Genomic DNA, 6,823 nt, shown 5'->3' with positions numbered 1-6,823 from the left:
GGTGCCAGGATTTGGACTCAGGATCCCCTCACTCCATTTTCCAAATTATTATCTATTATGCTATTATGTCCTTCCAGCTCTACAAAAGGCCATCTAGTCTGCTACTTGCAATAGATGCTCACAGTTGCTACCAGACCTAGAAGTATGGATGGGGAGTGGGGGCTTCTCGATCAAATAAGTTAGGAAGTACTATATACCAGTGGTTCTCAAACCTTTTGGTCTCAGGAACCCTTTACACTTAAAAATTTTCAAGAGCCCCAGAGACTCTTGTTTACGTGGGTCATATCTATCAGTGATTACTATATTAGAAGCTGAAACTCAAAGCTTTTGCAAATATTTATTAATTTAAATAACAATTAGGGAAGCAGATGTGGCTCAAGCAATTGGGCTCCCGTCTACCATATAGGAGGTCCAGGGTTCGATGCGCAGGGCCTCCTGGTGAAGGCAAGCTGGCCCGGGTGGTGAGCTGGCCCTTGCAGAGTGCTGGCCTGTGCGGAGTAAGCGCAGGAGTGCCACCCCGCGTAGGAGTGTTGGCCCACGCGGAGAGCTGGTGCTGCATCATAAAGAGACACAGAGGAGAAATAATAAGAGACACAGCAGAGCAGGGAGCTGAGGTGGCGCAAGAGAATGATGGCCTCTTTCCCACTCCAGAAGGTCCCAGGATCAGTTCCCAGAGCCTCCTAATGAATATATAAGCAGACACAGAAGAGTGTACAGCGAATGGACACCGAGAGCAAACAATGGAGGGAGGGGGGAGAAATAAATCTCTTTTTAAACAATAACAAACTCACTACATGTTAGCAGAAATACCTGTGTTTTTTAAGAAAAATGATATTTCTCCCACAAAAAAATAGTGTAAAAATTGTTCTACATTTTTGCACATTTCTTTAGTATCTGGCTTAAGAGCTGGATTCTCATGTCATCCTTCGCATTCAGTCGGTTGTGATATCATACATCATGCAGCCTCTGGAAAACTCCACTGTACGCTCATGAAAGAATGAGAGTGAAAATGCAGGTAATGCCTTAGTTTTGTTTTGAAAGGAGTTTTGGCTTAACAGACTCCCTGGAAGGGTCTCAGGGACCCCAGAGGTCCCTGGACCATGTGTCGAAAACTGCTAAATATGCATTCTCCTCCTAAAAACTCTCTGTACACATTAGCTGGCTAAAGGCTCTGAGAGGTCCTGCAGATTTAGAGCTATAGAGAGCTGATGTGCGTAGGACATGTTTGTTTCGTGGTACATCTGATGACATTTGGGGAAAACCTTCCAGTGACCACAGTTTGAGAGCCACTAGACTACCAGCCTCCTGACCTCAGGCAGGATGACCCCACAGCCATTCAGGAAACACCCCTGCCTTTCACCGCCACCAAATCCTGCCACCAAATCCTGCCTTAGTCCAAAACACCTGCTCCCTCTGCAGGGAAGCCATACGGGGTAGTGGACAGACCGTGTTTGAAAACTAGACCTGCCACTTAAATACTTGTGTGATCTTGGCACCTGTAAAATGGGAATGACACCTGTCATCTCTTTTTGTATCCACAGTCTGGAGCAGGGGTTCTTACCCTTTTTTGTTCCACAGACCCCTTTGCAAGCCAGGTGAAAACCATGGACCCCTGACTTGGTCCATACTCTACTGTGTATTATTTAATAAATATTTCACACTCACACCAACATGTCCCCACAAGAATAATGTTTTTTGGCATTTCAATTCAAGCTCACGGACCCCTGGTTAGGAACCCTGGGTCTAGAAAGAGAAGACCTGATCTCCACAGTGTTCCTAAAACAACCTTCGGTTCATTTGAATGAAGTCACCAGCTCTCTCCTGCTCCTGCCATTCTTGGTTAGGTCTTTTTTTTTTTTAAGATACATAGATACATTAAAAACGATAAGAGGTTCCCACATACCCCTCACCCCACCCACCCATTCCTCCCACGTCAACAACCTCTTTCATCAGTGTGGCACATTCATTGCCTTTGGTGACTCCATTTTGGAGCACTGCTGCACAGCATGGACTGTAGTTTACACTCTCCGGTTATGTCTTTTTTATCAGGTTCCTCATTTGTCCTGCCTTGTTCTTTCTGTCTGAAATGCCCTTCCTCATCTCACTGCCTGGAAAACTTCTATTCATCTTTCAAAACCCTGATTAAAGTGTGACTCCTCTGAGAAGCCTCTCCCAACTCCTCTAAGCAGAGCCTCTGTTGCATCTCTTAGCCCTCTGCCCCCAGTACCGACAGCCTCAGCCCTCAGGCAGGGCGCCTTCCTCTAGTAATTTCACTGTTCCCAAGTGTCTCTCTCCCCACCCCAGCTCCACGCTCCTCAAGGACACTGCCTCATTCCACTCAGTGCAGACACAAGGTAGACACACCGAGAGCACATACACAAAAGAATGTGTCACTCCCCATGAGAATGTGCCAACCAAAGAAACCCTTTAACCCTCATTCACAGACATCAGGGATGCTACGTCTTGGCCCCCAATCCTCACCCAGCTCTCCTGCCTGCCTGTTACAGCACCTACAGGTGTCTCTGTTCCCGTGGCTCTGACCTTGGTCTCAGGGAGGCTGACCTTGCAGCTCCACGCTGCTCTGCCCATCTGAATGCTGTCGTCAGACCCGCTTGGCCTCTGACCGCAAATCCAGGGGCATCTGGAAGGCAGACACCCACAGCCAGCACGATGTGACGAGATGACAGCCAGATGACCCAAATCCTGGGGACAAGCAGGCGCTGTCACCCTGGTACTCGTCCTTCAAGATCTGCTGCTTGGCATTCTGCTCTGCCCTGCGTTTACAGCCACCGAGACACCCCCAGGGGCCGGTGGGCCTCCCCACCCTGTCTCATCCCGGGCCGAGCCCCAGGCCGAGGGCCGTGTGGGAGCAAGGTGAGACAGAGGTTTGCCTGCCGGGGCCTGGGAACAGCTCGGGGCCACAGCTTCATTTCGCTGTCCCCGTCACCAGAGCCTCCGTGGACCTTGGCTCTCTACGTGGGTTTGAACCGTTACCCCTGGTAGGTGGCCTCCCCAGCAGGCCGTTGACCTCCAGGGAGGAGGGGCTGTCCGCCAGGAGCTCGGTGGGCCGCCGTGCCCAGAGCCCAGCTCCTAGCATCAGCCCCGCTGAGCAGAGCCGTGAGTGGGTATGCGTCATCGTAAATCAGGAGGCTCCAAGAAACCTCCCACCACTTCCTAGTCCCTAAGTCACCTTTTGCATGTCCTCAGGCAACTTCAAGGGATATGGGGAAATTCGGACTTTTCATGTGCTTTCGACAAGGTATGTATGATTTTCCCATATTTCAGTGCTAAGTGCTCTGGTGGTTTGGAACGATAGGAATTCTAGGGAAAAAACCATGTGCTTCAAGTTTCCCCATTCCTGTGGGTGTGAACCCCCTGTAGGTAGGACCTTGTGCTGAAGATGCTTCACTTAAGGTGTGACCGCCTCATGCAGGATGGGGCTTAATCTTTCTATGGGAGTCCTTTACACGAGATGGAAATTCAGATGGAGACAGAAGGTCGCGGAAACAAGAAGCTGAAAGCAACGGAAACTGGAAGAGAAGGGAGATGTGCCTGGCCATGTGGCAGAGGAGCCCAAGATCGTGGGCAGCTCATCTTCAGGAAAAAAGCATCACCTTGATGACACCTTGATTTGGACCTTTTCCCAGTCTCAAAATCCTGGGCAAAAAAAGTCCCACTGTTTAAGCTGAACCAGTTCGTGACATTTGCTTAAGCAGCCTAGGGAACTAAAACAAGCATCAAGGATGGCCCTTGTGGATCTTGCCTCCATTAAATTTAAAAAGAACCTGCCATCATAGCTCCCATCAATTAACACTATGTTCTAATCATATCATCTGTTTATCCCTCCAATATTTTTTGTGCACCTACCCTGTGCTCTGCATGAAATTCTGAGATTACATCCCCAGCTCTTCTGGACTCAGCTTCTCAGGGGACAGGTGGGCATCAACCTGTTCAGGGGGCAGATGGCTCTTGGCCTGGGGTCCCCACAGCCCCAAGGGTCTGCTGTGTGGGAACTGGGACCCTGAAAGAGATGGGTAAGTGGGCTGTAAGTGGGAAGGGGGGAGTCTAAGGACGACCCTGCACACTCACCAGCTCCATGGCACAGGGGACTCCAGGCCACACACCTCAGTGAGTGCAGGGGGCCTCTGCTGGGGGTCAGCAGCAAAGCCTGAGCTGGGGAGGGGGGACATTGCCTGGGGTAAGGGACAGCAGGGGCTCCTTTCTCCTTCCTACTGCCAGTGACATCTTAAGTGTTCATTTACGGAGATGAACATGTTGGGGAGGGGGATTGAGATCTCCAGGTTTACCCAGAATTTCTGAGGCCGTTAGTGCTTGTGGAAACAAGGTCACTTCCAGCCCAGGAACTGTGGCAGCCTGGGGGTCCCTGGAGAGCCATGGCAGTTGATCTGCGCCGAGCAGCCTGGCACCCTGAGCCTCTGTGGGAGGAAGCACCATGTTCTGAAACTCAAGTGGACCTTGGCTGTGAGACAACCTTGATTGTGAGATAATCCCACTATTTTTAGAAACCGTTTAAGGGGACCACTGATAAATTACTCTCTAACACTTGAAGGGCAGCTTCAGATCTTTTAACGGAGTTTACAAAATAAACCCTGACAGATTCCTCCTGGTTTGGGATTCGTATCTCTATTTTAAGCAAATGAACAGCAAGCACCACATTTAATCTGGATCTCTAAAGACAGAGTTCACGGGTCTCAAATTATGAATTAGTCAGGTGTGTTTGTACGCTGCAGTTACCCAGTAGAGCTGGGAGTTGGGAAACCAAAAACACCATTTTCTGCGACAATCCAGAAAGCCTGAGTTAAGCCGGCCACCTCTCACACTCTGGCAGAGGGAGACAGACACAATCTTAGGTTGGAGAACGACATCCCTTTGTGTGCTCATGGAAAAGATGACGCCAACCCACAGCCCCAGCTCCTCTACAGAAATGCACTTGATTTGGGCTTTAGCCAATGACCCAATGCCAGGGACATCTCCAGGCATCCAGGTCTACCCATTCACCAAGAATCTGAAGGTCATGATGCACTCAGAAAAATGTTTTTCCTTTCTGACTTGGATATGTTTGGTTCTGATTTTCCAAAGCTGGGAGCCAAATGACATAACAGGAGAGTAAAATCCAACCTCTTCTTATCCATGAGCCCATCGTCGGCACAGCAGATGTTACACAGATTAAGTCATCCACAGAAGAATTATTAGGAAGGCTATCACCCACTGTAAAATCAGTACAGTCCGTCCCATGGGGGCAAGCACGGTAAGTGGAAATGAAGAGAGGGCTGACATTTCGATTTAAAGCTCCAGTAACTTGCAGGTAATGTTTCAAGGATGTTCTGAGCACAGGAGGCAAAGGAGTAAGACTGAGGATAGATTAACCCTTTAACCTCCCCTGCACTTTTGGTTTTTTGGTTGGCCTTGACTTTCTCTGATACAAATAAATGGCGCAGGGTTCTACAAAAAAAGGGGGGCGGTGGGGGACTTTTCCATCATCTACGTCCAAAGGCTAGTACTAGTCACAAATACTTTGCACGCCTGAATGTCTTGCATGATATATCGATACTTCCATTTAAGGAACAAATATTCATTAAACATTTAATCTGGTCAAAATTAAGGTCTGAGGACCTGTGGGAGGCTCAGTCCAGATCCTCAAAGAACTTGTGGTTGGGGCAAGGCAAACCCAAATAAAGGAGGAATAGAACAATAAAAGAGAGTTCTATCTAGCCATAAGGCAGTACGGTACTAAATACGCAAAGTCATCGGGCAATGATAAAAGCCCCTGAGCCCCGGGACAGCTCTGGGCCCTGGGAGAAACCCCACGCTGGTACAGAGCTTGTCAAGCCACTTGGCTGGACTCGTGAAGGCAATTCCTGCGAGGGATTTGGGAGACAGAGGGAAGGCAAGCACATGGGTCAGAAAGCACAGCTTGGGCGGCAGCAGGGCTAGAAGGAAGGGGATGTGTTGGGGAGAAAAGTATTCAGGGCAGGAGAAGGTAAGTAAGATAACCAAGGAGGTGACTCCAAGTTAACACTTGAAAAGCACTGGGATCTGACCAAAACAGGAAAGAAAACCCAGAATCCATTCACTACCCCAACAGACTCTTCCTAAACCAAACCCAGTGCTCGCTCAGCTGCGCCAAAGTTTAATTCTAACAGTACCTTTGCGTCAGGGCCTTTTCCATGCTCACAGTAACCCTGCAAGGGTTGCTCACCAGTTTCACAGACGGGAAGCTCAGAGGAGCTGGCCCACAGTCACCACTACTTGGCCTGCCTCCTAAACCCATATGATGATTAGGCTGATGTGTCAACTTGGAGGGGTAATTGTGCCCAGTTGTTTGGTCAAGCAAGCACTGGGCTAATTGTAATACAAGGATATTTATGGACTTCAGTTATCAGTGAGTTTATTGCATAGATGGCTGATTACATCCACAATCAACCTAGGAGATTGCCATCAGCAATGAGTGCCGTTTGATCTAATCAGTTGAATGCTTTAAAAGGGGAAGTGATTTCAGCATTGAGAGAATTTTCCATCTGTCTTTGGACAGCCAATGTCTCCTGGGAACTCATTAAAGACCTTCCTCAGACCTTCCTCAGAGCCCCTGGTTAGCAGCCTGCCTGTGGAATCTGGACTTGTGCATCCCTACGGTCACGTGAGAGAATCTTATAAAATCTCCTACTATTTACAGATATCGCCTGTTGATTGTTTCCCTGGAGAGCCCTGACAAATATACCCCACTACCCCAAGGCCCCCATTGAGGATTCAATCCAAAAATACAGATTTTTCTGTGTCTTTGTATTTTCTGAAACTACTGAAT

The 6,823-nt window shown here is 48.8% G+C and overlaps 1 long non-coding RNA gene across 1 annotated transcript; it reads right to left on the bottom strand.

The window, feature by feature from the left end:
- Window positions 1-318: 318 nt before the first annotated feature.
- LOC131273130 (uncharacterized) lies at window positions 319-3,176 on the bottom strand. Its single transcript, XR_009180292.2, has 2 exons — window positions 2,542-3,176; window positions 319-553 (listed from the first exon to the last, which is right to left on the bottom strand). It is a non-coding gene; the product is annotated as an uncharacterized lncRNA (long non-coding RNA).
- Between the last annotated feature and the right edge of the window lie 3,647 nt (window positions 3,177-6,823).

The sequence above is a fragment of the Dasypus novemcinctus genome, chromosome 13 (assembly GCF_030445035.2).
Source record: "Dasypus novemcinctus isolate mDasNov1 chromosome 13, mDasNov1.1.hap2, whole genome shotgun sequence".
NCBI lineage: Eukaryota > Metazoa > Chordata > Mammalia > Cingulata > Dasypodidae > Dasypus > Dasypus novemcinctus.
The sequence above is the reverse complement of the archived record's forward strand: the minus strand, read 5'-3'. Positions and strand labels throughout refer to the sequence as shown.